Below are 12631 nucleotides of genomic sequence, written 5' to 3'. Positions count from 1 at the left end.
TGGCAAAACTGTACATTTCTGCTTGAGAGCCACAATAAATATTAAGTCTCACTGTTTAATGAATGTAGCTGTCGATTTGCACTTTCATTGCCACTCTTAATTTCCAGAATGCACCAACAGTTTGAGATGCTATTCTGGAATTCCAGGTAAAGGTGACAGGAGCTCTGCCTGGGGCTTCATGGCAGGGTAAGGCACATACAGTTTGCCTACCCAACCCAGTTAGCACACAGCCAGCTGTCTTGTGCTTTGTCTGCTGTGCCTGTTACAGGAGTTTGCAGCCCTCTTACTTCTTGGGGTTTGTACTCTGCCCACTGGATCTGGAGATGCTCAGAGTTGTTTGGGTAATGAAGGAAAATAATGAGTTTATGGTTTGCATGTTTTTTCTTTGAAAGGTGTTTTTGGGTTATAGACATGTTTTGCTAGTATCAGAAAATTTATATATTAAATCTTCTAAAACCAGAAGGCTCTTAACCCTTAGATGTGTGCATCTGATAGGTTCTGTGCAGTGTGCTTAGATATATGTTACAAGCTAATCAGCCTTTACCTATTTTTCCTATACAGCAACTTCCTTGGTTTGTCTTAGTAACACTGTCATTTGAAAGACTTGCTAAGGTGCTATACTGAGCAACATGTGGTGGGAAAAATATTGAAGACCAAATTCAGGAAAGTAGTCTTTTGGTCTGTTTAGCTAGAATTCCCCTTCTAGATCAACGGTAAAGCTGTGTTGTGGTAGATGCGTGTAGATAGGTGCATGCTTGCTACCTTTAAACTAGTTTAATGTAGCTATGTAGGTCCTATAAATCATAGAATGGTTTGGGCTGGAGGAAACCTTACAGGTCACCCAGTTCCAACCCCCTGCCATGGGCAGGGACACCTTCCACTAGAGCAGGTTGCTCTAAGCCCAGTCCATCTTGGCCTTGAACACTGCCAGGGATGGGACAGCCATAGCTTCTCTAGGCAACCCCTGCCAGGACCTTACAGGGAAGAACTTCTTCCTTTTATCTAATCTAAGTCTTCCTTCTTTGAATTTAAAACCATTTCCCCTTGTCCTGTCACTACTTGCTCTTAAAAAAAGTCCCTCTTCAGATTTCTTGTAGGTCCCCTTTAAACATTTATTTTTTTTATCCCCACCACTTGAAAATCCATTATGTCACAAAATGCTCTTCAATTGTAGTACCTAATGGAGCAAACCTGTTTAATAGAAGAGATGTATTTGCCGTCTATTAAGTCTTCAGAAAACTGTGTCAATATGTTCAGTTATGACTATTCACTAGTGGGATGTGGAGGGCAGTGCACCTGCATTTTGAGGTGGGTACGTCCTATCACGTGGTCTTGTGTGGTTTGTAGCTGTGAATTCCTGTTTCAGCTTTTCTTCACGTCTTTAGCAGAAGAATGCTGAAAGTATGTGATGTGTTCCTGTAAAACAGATGACAGTCAGTGCCCACCCAACTTGTTTCCCCCATTTGTTAATTAAATGGGGTTTGGTCATTTTTTGTGTATTGTGAGAACATACTAAGATTTTTGATTTAGGAGGCCTTGCTGCATGAAATGCCTTCAAAAGTAGGCTTGAAATTATTTGTAATAATTGTGTGACAAATTCAAGTTACTCATCTTTAAAAAAGAGTTCTCATTTTTGTTTAGATATTTCATTTAGATGATTGGACTACCGTGAAGTTTGTGGATTTTCATGAAACTTGTAGTTTCCAGACCAGATGATGCCTCTGTTCTGAGAAGAAAGTTTTTGGCTCAGATGGCCTTCAACAAATCAGGAAAACAAGGGAGGTAAAAAACCTGTTTCATTTTGATCTGTCTGTATGACTGAGGCCTCTGAACTGGCCAGCATATGGATCTTGTGGTGCTGGTAATGGTTAGATGATGTAATTTGACCTGACCAAGTGGATGCTTGACTCTAAGAAGCCTTAACTTTAACGAAGGATTTAATTCTGCCAAGTGTAATTTCCGTCAGCTCTTGTTACTTACAAATGCAGAAGACCAAATTCTAGAAATAATTTTCTAATGAGAGTGCTGCATTTTTACATTGCATTTCAGTTCTTCAGTTGACACCTTAAATCAGAAGTTTAAATTGTGAACTGTTGCACGTGGTTTTGGTGTGAGAATCTAGAAGAGTATGTCAGAGTTGAGATGTCTGTTCTCCATTTCTGTTGTGTTTTTGAGAGATAGTTGCAAGTAAATCAGAAGTACTTCCACCACCATCCCCTTCTGTCTTTCTTTGCTACTTCTTTTCAGCTTTCATTCAGTTCACTTCCCAGGTGGGTAGATGATTTTTCTGTCAGAAAGTGCTGGAGTTTTTCTCCTGAGGAGGAAAGAGAAAGTCTTGTGAATTCTGCTCATTAGATGTCCCTTCTTACTTAATATCTTCCCTTCCATTTTTGGTTCATCTTCTAATGATCTCATGAATCAAGTTCGAGATCCATCAGTTGGATATGTCACATCAACAGATCTTTTTTGTCCCTTTTTTCCACCTGCAGTCTTGAAAAGTAGGTGCTCCAAAACTGATCATTTGCATACTGACTCACTTGGAGAGATAATTACCAAAGTGTCTGCATAGTTCTGTAGTATGCAAGTTATGCTTTTATTGATAATCATGTTAGGTAGGGTTTGATTTCTGTTGCTGGGGTTTTATTTGCTTCTGAAGTAAGAGTAACATGTAATGCATCAGACAGTTGCAGTTAACTTAATTCCAAGTCCTCTTCCAAGGTCAGAGGTTTTTTATAGTGCATTGTGTAATATTGAGTATTTATTTTTCTTAGGAAGTGTTTAATATAATTTGTAAGACTGAGTTTCCCCTCTAGGACCCTGATATTATTTGCTTGCAGTAGAAACGCTGTTTCTTTAGTTTTTGCTGTGCTGGGGAAACTTGGAAGCACCATTTTGAATGGTGCCGTCAGAAACATGCTGATTAGAAGGATGAAAAACACGGGGTTTGTAGACAAGTCATATTTGTTGATCCCATTTCCTAGTTTTGTCTTCAGATTGAAGTTTACTGGTTCTGTTCCCTCATTACTTTCCTGTGGTTTTTTATCAGTGTAGCTTGTTTCTCATGTTTGTTTTCTCTGTTAAAGGAATCTGGTATAAGTCTGCATTAAATGTGTTAACTCTCAAATCATCCAGATGGAAACAGCAATATGATGCAATGAAAAACTGGATTCAAGGATAAGGAAGCAATGTCTTAAATATTTGAGCAGTAGCAAGTGAAGTGCAAAGTTTAGCAGAAGTAAACATTTGGAGCATTGTAATGCAGCGAGGCTCACGGTTTGACAGCTCTGCAGAGGTGAAGCATGGTTCTTGAGGAGGTGTTTCTCTTTTTTCTTTGCAGTGACAGCTTCTGTGCTCTCATGGGTTGGGGGGTGGGGAACTCTTACCAGCAGCTTCATAGAAACCTGCAAGTGCAAAGATGGCCCAGATTTGATGTTAAAGTTGCCAGGCAGAATACTGCTGTGTATGCTGTTTGACCAGATAAAGTACCTCAAACATGTACTTACATGTGACACAATATGAGTACATATTCTGTTTGTAGCTAGTACAAATGTTCTCCTGGTTCATTAAAAACCAAATCTAATAATTTGAGGTAATTCGGTGTCTCCAATGTGGTCCCTTAGTGCAGAAGTTTTAGTATCAGAATAAAACACGGTAAATATGTTAGGACCAGGCTGTAAACTTCAGATAGTTTGAGTGACTAAAATTGCAAGTGTTATAATAATTTTCTTCTGTAAAAAATGTGGTATTCTGTATCTTTCTGTCAGTGTCTTATTTGATAAATACTGCTGTTCTCTGCAGGTTAATTAAGGATTGACTCTGCATGATGAACTAGTTTAAAGTATCATTTACTCAAAATCCAACCATTTATTACAGCATGTCTTTGCCTCTTTTTGTTCTTTTTATAAGCCCTTAGCATATCCTTATTGTCATAACTCAGTTACCCGTTGGTAGTTCTATCTGATTTCCAGATGTCTCCCATCCAGAGGGAAAGGGAGGGCTGGTGATGTACGAACAATCTCACAAAGTTTCTACTTAAGAGGAACAGCGTCAGGACGTGCTTACAGTGTGCAGTAAACATGCAGTTGCAGCTTAAGTAGGTATATGGGGTAACCTTAGACTAGCCACTGAGGATATGGTTTCAGTAGAGCAGCAACAGCCTGAGATTGATACGCGGGCTAGCTGCCTACATATTTACCAAAGGTCTGTATGATTACCCTCCAACTTCAGTGCTGAAGTGATTACACTCTTACTGATAAGTATTTGTGCTTTGAGTTAGGCTTTTCTCTGTGCTTGTGAAAAGAAAAAGATTAATGTTTATTCTTCCAGCAGAATACAGACATTGTGTCTGTTGACCTCTGTGAACAAGTCTATTCCCCTTTTATTTTAGCCTTCTCCAAGACAGCAGTGTGAAGCCATGAAACACATGATGTGAAATGTCTCCTCCCTGTGTTAGTCTATAGGCAGCTTTTCTAAGAGATTGCCTTCCCTTCCCCACCAGGCTGGCATTCTCTGCTGTGGTATCCTCTCTTGTAGTATGTCAGAGGAAAGCAATGTGATAGAGGTTGGTAAAATATTTCTAGTGTGTGCTCCATTAATTTTGACAACTCAGATTTGTTTGTACTTTTTATATGCTAGTGTGTGTATTTCTAGATATGTCAATATATGTAGAGACAGTGTGTGGGTATTTTATATGTCGGTATCTTTTATAGAGAACATCTGCTCTGAAATTGTTAGGAGAGTATGCAATGATACTTATTTAAAATGTGGTCGAGTAGTTACTGTGTACCCAGTTGGTTTAATAAACTAGTAAAATCTTTCAAATGTAGTTGAATAGCCTACCCAGTTAATAACACACTTTGTTTTGAATTTCATCAGTCTTACACATCACATATTACAGGTTATGGTCTGTGACCTTTTCCGTACATTTTCATAGCAAAAGAGTAAGACAAAGCTTTGGGGTTTTGAATCTTAAAAACTCATAGTATAGATAACATAAATGCAAGGCTTACATGTGTTTTTAAAAATAGTAAATGGGTTAAAGTAGCACTGGCATAGTTAGTACTCTATTGGCATAGTTTTCCCCTTCAGATGATGGTTAGGAATGTGAAGCCTCTTCCTATATGTGCTATAGCAGAGTTAAACTTTAATGTCGCTTACAGGAGACATTTAGTACAAGCAGCTTGTGCAGAACTGACCTGCTGCCATGATAGCATGCAGTATATTTAGCATGCATGTGTCTGGTAACCATGTACGTGAATAAAACAGTGAAACTCTCAAATTATAACTTCTGTGAACCTTTTTCAGAGTTCTGTTCGTTAAATAAAATGTTACCAAACTATCTCAAGAGACTCAGTTTGTAACAGAGATGGAAGCAACTGCAGGATTGTCAATCTGTGTCTGCATATCTGTGTGAGAGAGGACTGAGAATTCAGAAGTAGTTGGATTTTTTGATACCCCCTAATTTTTGGAGTGTTTTGTTAGCCTGCTATGACTCAAGTTTGCTGCTGCCATGATGACTAAAGATTGATTTTTAAATGAAATCTGTGAAAATGGCAATCTGATCCTCAGGTATTTAATCTTTAAGAAAAGCTACAAATGTAAATTTTGGCAATGTCATAATGTCTTGGTATCATCTGTGCTTAGAAGCTAATGTGTCAGTTCAGTGCCTTCTGCAGATTCTAGAGGTCACTGTTTGGGGGATGATATGAGAAAAGAGTGGCATACATAACTTCTCTACCAAGACAGCATTACAGGGTGGATGACATCTTTAATGGAATATAATCTCTCCTATGCATAATCCTAATAAAGTTTAACACCACTTTCTCTGCTGCTTTGTTGCTGAAAGTGTGGTGTTGATGGTGGTTTTACTGTTCAAGATTTTTTGATGTCTTCTGCTGAGCAGATAGAGTGAGATGACTCAGTATTTGTCTCCTGTTTGTAGCATGATACCATGTAGCATGCAGTAGCAACATTCTTCTTGCACTACACCTATGGGCTGAGAGAAAGAAATGTGTCCGAGGCTTGGATCTAAGCACCAGAGTGCAGCTGTAGTACTGAATATGGGACAACGTATTTCTGGTAACCCACTGCTAAGGATTTTATGTAGTCTTAGACTTGCATGATTGCATTCCTTAAGCCTGAAGATTCAAGTGGGTTCTGAATGCTTTGGGAGTACCTTTCTTCTTCAGGTCCAGTGGTCACACATCATGCCAGTGAGGCTTGGCTAAAAGTAAAGGAACGAAGGATTCCACCTCCCCCAGCTCTGATCTGACTTGGCCATCTTATAGCTGGTAACTTTTTCTATCCCTTCCTGCTCAGAAGACTATGTAGGTGCTTTCTTCCAGGTGATGGGTTGTTGAATTTTGGTTTTTGATGGTGTCTCTCTAGATGCATTGTCAGTATGGACTAATAAGCTCCTTAAAAAGAGTGAAGGTATTTGCTGTTTAATTCTGTAGTTTTGGTAGATACTGTAATTACAGAAATATTAGGAGGAAACACAGTATTTTTTCTTTTGAATACTTTAAGGGCATACATGGTAAAGCAGCATTAAATTGTCTCTAACATAATAGGGAACTGAAGTTATTCCATAAAGCACAACGATGTTGTGTGCTCAAGAGTTACATACCTTAGCATATGTACTGTTTCCTAGCTGTCCAGAATGTAATTGTGTTGGAAGCTACAGTTGGTCTTCTGAAGTGTTTCAAAATATCAATAATCCTGTCACCCAAGCTCCTGCATTAATAGCATATGAAAACAAGGTCCCTTCAGAGTTCCCAGTTTGTTTTTCCATAGCAGTGTTTGAGACACTGCAGAACCACCTGTGAACTCAGATCTCTTGCAAAAGCTGCAACTTGTCTGTAGTGGTTTTGTCAGTGCTGAAATGTTGAGTGACAAATACTTACGAATTTCAGCCTAATGATTTAATTTGTCTTATGACTCTTCTAAAAACATTTTGTTACAAGAATGGAGTCTTGTGCTTAATTGATTTTGCTTTCAGAAGGCCAAAGAATACCATGTGCATCTTTGAAAGACCTCCCCTTAAGGTGAAACCTTTAAAATTGAATGAGAATTAGTTTCTTTTTAATGGCTGTTTGAACTGACTAGGTTTAAAACACCAGGTCCATGTCTTTGTTTTATGCTTTGTGGCATCAAACTGGATAAAATGCCACAGATAAAACTCCCTACAGATCAACTTAACTCTTTCTGCTGCTGCCCTGCATCATGCTTTTTCCTGTGCTTTTGGAGACTTCCCCTTCTCATCAGTGCCTTCCTTGCAGCCATATGGTGTGGGCATCTTCACTGAAGCAACCTTAACTCATTCCAAAGAAGAACAGTGAGACTTGAGAGCTGTCTCACCTCTCTATGGGAAGATTATAGGGAATATTACCATCCTGTTCAGGAATACTTTGGCTTCGCTTCCACCTACTGAAAGACTTGGGCAAGGGCACCTATTTGAATAAAATGAGGTTTTGAGTCTGACGATTTGCTAAATAGCTTAAGTACATATTCCTTTCCAAGCCCAAACTGACATCTTGCAAACAATGCAAATGGACTGATTTGGCAGCATTAAAATGAGCAGGAATCTTTGTTTATTCTGTTTAAAACAAAGCTTAGAGCATTGCTTCCTTCTAGGTGCCATCTACCTTTGTAATAGACCTACCTCGTGCCTGCTTATCTGCCATTGAACTGTGCATTTATGATAGTTTTAAGATTTTCTGTGATGCTTTTTCTGATGCAGAATGCTAAAGGGTTTGTCTTTTTGTTAAGTGATGTATACTAAGGAGAGTGCCAGGCTTGCTAATACTGTTAATCAGATATTAACTGTCGAAGTGAAATGAATTCAGTGGCAGACAAAGAGGAAGGAAAAGCTACAAGAAGCTCTAAGGAAGAATCTCCACAAGTGTTGGTTGACGTAACACATTAAGAGTAGTGCCTGCTAGAAGTACAGGGTAAGCTTGTTTTGATTCATATCTTCCTTTTGAAAGCAGGCAAATGTTTATTGTGTGGAGGGTGTCTCCACCCCTCCCCTAGTGAGGCTGTGTGCTGGAGAAAATGATGACTACGTTGATGAATTCTAACAAATCTAAACATAGCCGATAATCTTAGGTGTGTCTGTGCAGGGGTGAAAATCTGTTGGCTTCAGATGAAATCATGAGTTGAAGGTTTGAGAAATAGGTCTGACTCAGTGCTCAGCGTTTTGGGTTGTACTAAGAAGTCTTTGTTTCAAATCTCAGTTTAAAACTCGGTTAGTTTGGCAGCAGGATGAAATGTGCTGAAAACCAACCATCAATCTGCAGTTTGTCTGAGCTGCTGAGTGAATGGCTGGAAAGATGCCTTTCTTCTGGTGGGAAGATGGATAGAATTTTGTAGTCTCTTCTGTTTTGTTTTGTTTTGAATTTTCCTTAAACAAGTCTGAATACATTCCTTACAGCTGCTTTAGTCCCGCCTCAAAGTAGAGGATATAAGGTGAGAACTGAGAGAAGAGTAGAACTTAGTCATCAATACGCTTTCTGAATTAAAATCCACTTTACAAATTCTTTCTTCTATTTCTTACGTGCTGTCAGGAGTGTCTTGTATTTTGGCATACAGCCTTTTCCCTCTTTGCTTTAAGTTGATGGTTTAGTTTTTATTAAGCAATATGTGGCCTCGTATGCAAAACTTGCAAAGGGTGGATTTAAGGGAGAAGGAGCTGAGCTATGTAATAGCATGAAAGGGTGGAACTGGATGCTGCGAGTTTCTTGCAGTACAGTTTTTAGCCAGAGTTTTTACTATCTGCCTGTATGCTGCAATGATCTAATAGCTAATTGACGTTTTCAGGGTGATATACTTTCTAAAGCAGGTATGATCAAATGTACACCAGTCTTATTGAGGGCTAAGTAAGCTTTTCATATAGGAAAAAGCAGTGGTAATACAGATGAACATATTAAGCCCTAGTTATGCTGTCCCTTCAAGGCTCTGTCTTTGCTGATGCAGGTGAAATCGGAGACTACAAGTGCTGGTATCTCTGCTGTTTGCCAGCTAGCTGTCAATATTTATTGCTTCAGCTGCTGCAAGGCTTCCAGTCAGCATGTAAAAGAAAGATGGTTTAAATTCCTGAAGGCCCAGAGCACTTAACAATAACTTTTAAGAGGAGTTAAGGTTTCTTGCAGGTGCAAGAATGCTTCTAAGCAGGTTCTTGAAAGTTGTTTATCAGCTGCATGCCAGTTCACTGTGGTTCACTTTTCTTGTTCATATAACTCTATATGATCACGTTCACAGATGATTTACTTTGAATAAAACGAGATGCTGTAAAATAATTAAGCTAGCATCTGACTTTTACAAGGGCATTTGGGGATAGGGCAAGGAGTAGGTTTAGATTAGATATAAGGAAGAAGCTCTTCCCTGTGAGGGTGGTGGGACTCTCACACAGGTTGCCCAGAGGAGCTGTGACTGCCCCATCCCTGGCAGTGTTCAAGGCCAAGCTGGATTAGGCCTGGAGCAACCTGCTCTAGTGTAAGGTGTCCCTGACTGTGGCAGGGGGATTTGGAACTAGATGATCTTTAGGGTCCTTGCCAGCCTATACAGTTCTGTGATTCTAATGATGTACATGCAGTCATGAAAACATTTAATATGTGAGATATTCTTTTTCTTTATTTAGGAAAATAAGTAGATGGGGTATTTCATGAAAACAGAATGGTTAATTGTCATACCAGAAAGGAATGGAAAAGATTGAAAAATCTCCCTTGTGTACTATAGTGATATTGTTAGAATATAAGGCATTTGTTTCTATATCTAAATTAAGTCTATCACTTCACATGCAGGAATTTAACACTAACTTTAACCACTCATTTCTCTAAGCTCAAAGATTAACTAAGGTGTCTGAACTTACATATTGTGTACTTTCATCTGCCAGAGCTACAGGCAATATTGAAGTTTTATAGTGGCATGCAACTGCTCTTACCAAAGTAAGGTACTGCTGTTAACACTAAGTGCAGCAATTAGGACTCATACCTTCAAGGAGAAGTTGTTCACATCTGACTACTGTGCATTCACCTTGAAACTGAAATATGGTTCCTAGGTGTCTTAGGTTTTGTCAAGAGATGAACAAGAAGACAGCATGGATGGAAGGGATCCAGCAGTGTGTGTGAAATAGGCACTGTTTTCTGTCCTTTTCCTAGCAGGTTTAAATCATTGATGCAATAATTAAATGCTGAGACTTTGACCATCTAATAGTGCAAGAGACTGAGGCTGATAATGCAGTCTTCCCTTCTGAAATGGTTTTAAGGCTTCTGCTTGGCATTTCTGACAGTTTCTTTGATAGTGAGGATGATTTTTTTTCTTTTTCCCTTTTCTAAACTCAGGATGGTATCTGTGTGTGACTGTGAGGTTGTTTGGTTTGTGTTGGTTTTTAATGTATAACTGCAGGTCTGGATATCCAGCTGTACTAATAGTCTCTGATTCCCAACTGACCCTGGTTATTGTCCAGTCTAGGCAGTCATTGCATCAGATACTTGGCTGGCTGAGTAGTAGAAGACAGAGATGTCTATGGTTTCCAAAAGCTTGCATTTGAATCTTATGTTTCATGTCGAAGTTAAATGAATATATTTGTTTAAATGGAAGAGGTTTTCACTAAGGGAAGTCTACAATAATCTGAGCCTGTCTGGGTTTCTGCTTCAGATTCCTGGCTACTTTAATGTAATTGAAAATAGGCCAGCTGCCTTTCAGATACATTATGATACAGCTTTTGTGATATCTTGCTTTTCTCAATATTCATTGCTCTTGCCTAGCTCTTCAACAATGTAGAAGTTTGTTCATGTAGCAGTTTACCAGAAGGGCTTTTCATGTGTAGATCACTTAAGTGATTCTTGCTTGGGACCTCAGTTAAATTTTTCTGGGCCTTCACTTACACTTCTGTCAGCTGTAACTTCTCAGTCAGACCTTTTTAGTGGCTCTGTTCATGTAAGATGTTTGTCAGGGGTTTTTAACAGGAAGAGAAATGGAGATATTTTCCATGTTTTGGCAACTTCTGGTTTTAATACAGTAATGGGAACAAATGGGTCAGGCTGCTCTGTTTTATTTATAGTCATTTCAATTTCATTCCAGAAGCTATTGAAGAAGATATTTTAATCCATCTTGCTATCCATCACTGGAATCATCGAGTTCTGTTATGAAGCAGCAATGTTAGTTTGGGTCAAAAGACTGAGTTTTTTTTGTTTGCAGCAATCTACAAGAAAGGTGAAATAATTAGATTTTATAATTTGCTCTGCCTTCCAGGTATAGCAAGTAATGGAGTTACTGTAGCATCATGAGTTTCCACTTATCAACTACCAGTTTATATTCAGAGAACAGCTCTTACCTGGAGATTCAGTGTGCTATAGTCATTGTAAGTCAGGTAACATTTTGTGAGTGAATCAGAGGGCAAGGTTAATGACATGTGAACGCCCAGACCATCAGATATCATCTGCCCATAAAGCAAAAGATTTTTGTGTGGGAGCAGAAAATAGTCTGAAGAATATTCCCACTCTTTTCATAGTAGAAACTGAGTTTTCTACAGTATGTTTAGGTATTGGGGTATATATCTTTGTGATACTGTAGTTCACTTTTGTTTTTACTGGCCTACCCGCTACTTGATTTGAACAGTCTTAGCTCATGATTGCTTTTAAGTATATAGACATCCAAATGGAGGGCAGTAATGCCAGCCTGGGAGTGTGGGGGGAGAAAGAGGGTTATGGAGTACTTGGATCAATAAAATGTTTTAGGTTGTAAGGAATTTCATTCCAGGCTGCCTTGTAAAGTGGCTGCTGAAATGAGAGAGTTCACGGGAATCGGACTGTTTCTTGGCCATGGGTACCTAGCACCATCTTCTGAGTTCAGTGGTGGTGTCTGTATTATTCCTGTATTTAATCTGTTTCCAATTCATCATTCCAGACATGTGGTTGACTGGATTCATCTCACTTGTATGTTACTATTTGCCACCTGTCTGCCTTGTATTCTGAAACCTTTAGATTATAAAGAAGCAGTCTCCATGCATGCATGGAAAGGACCTGCCTTATGATCTGCTGCAGCTCCCCCTCCCCCAGCAATAATGTTTTATTTTACTTAGGTATGAAATGACTATTTGCTTAAAAGGATGCAAGGAAGGGAATAATTCACTGACATGTGGGTTTAATCTGTAAAGTGAAATACAGTGTAACTTTAAAAAGATATTTTTACTTAGAAGTTGGAGCTGGTTGTGTGTCTGAATTTTAAGAGACTGATTTTTGAGCAAAGGCTATGACAGCCACAGAGAAAGAGCCTTACCACTACTCTGTTAGAAACACGTAGGCGTCTTTATGGTTTACTGAATGCCTTCCTGAGGCATGCAGGCTGTTGTGAAGCATTATGTTGTCGTGTCTGGTTTATAATTGTTGCACTTCAACAATATGACTGCATGCTGTCATTTAATCAGGCATTGAATAAATTAGCAGGAAGCTTTCTGGATAATTGTTCAGTGATTTAAAGCCTCGTATAGATTCCTTGATGTGTTATCTCTTCCATTTGTTCTTGGTTTTCCTGTCCTGTTCCCTTTAAAAGGAGGGGGTGCCTGTATCGTGTGGAATCTTCTGGAAGACTGGAATTATGTATTGTAAGAAAGCTCAGGAGGGAAGTGGTT

General features: G+C 39.0%; 1 protein-coding gene across 4 annotated transcripts in view; it reads left to right on the top strand.

Annotated features, from left to right (window-relative positions):
* The window catches only part of MEF2A (myocyte enhancer factor 2A), an 89431-nt gene that overhangs the window by 12829 nt on the left and 63971 nt on the right, over window positions 1–12631 (top strand). The window contains exon 1 of one of the 4 annotated variants that reach the window (XM_034066064.1): window positions 1702–1782. The exons of the other annotated variants lie outside the window; for them this stretch is intronic. The gene's annotated coding sequence lies outside the window, so the exon portion shown is untranslated. Of the gene's footprint in view, window positions 1–1701; window positions 1783–12631 lie in introns of those variants that run through there. 4 annotated transcript variants of the gene reach the window in all.

This window comes from Melopsittacus undulatus, chromosome 9 (genome assembly GCF_012275295.1).
Source record: "Melopsittacus undulatus isolate bMelUnd1 chromosome 9, bMelUnd1.mat.Z, whole genome shotgun sequence".
NCBI classification, from domain to species: Eukaryota; Metazoa; Chordata; class Aves; order Psittaciformes; family Psittaculidae; genus Melopsittacus; species Melopsittacus undulatus.
Note: the sequence above shows the minus strand (reverse complement) of the source record. Positions and strands in the feature narration are given on the sequence as shown.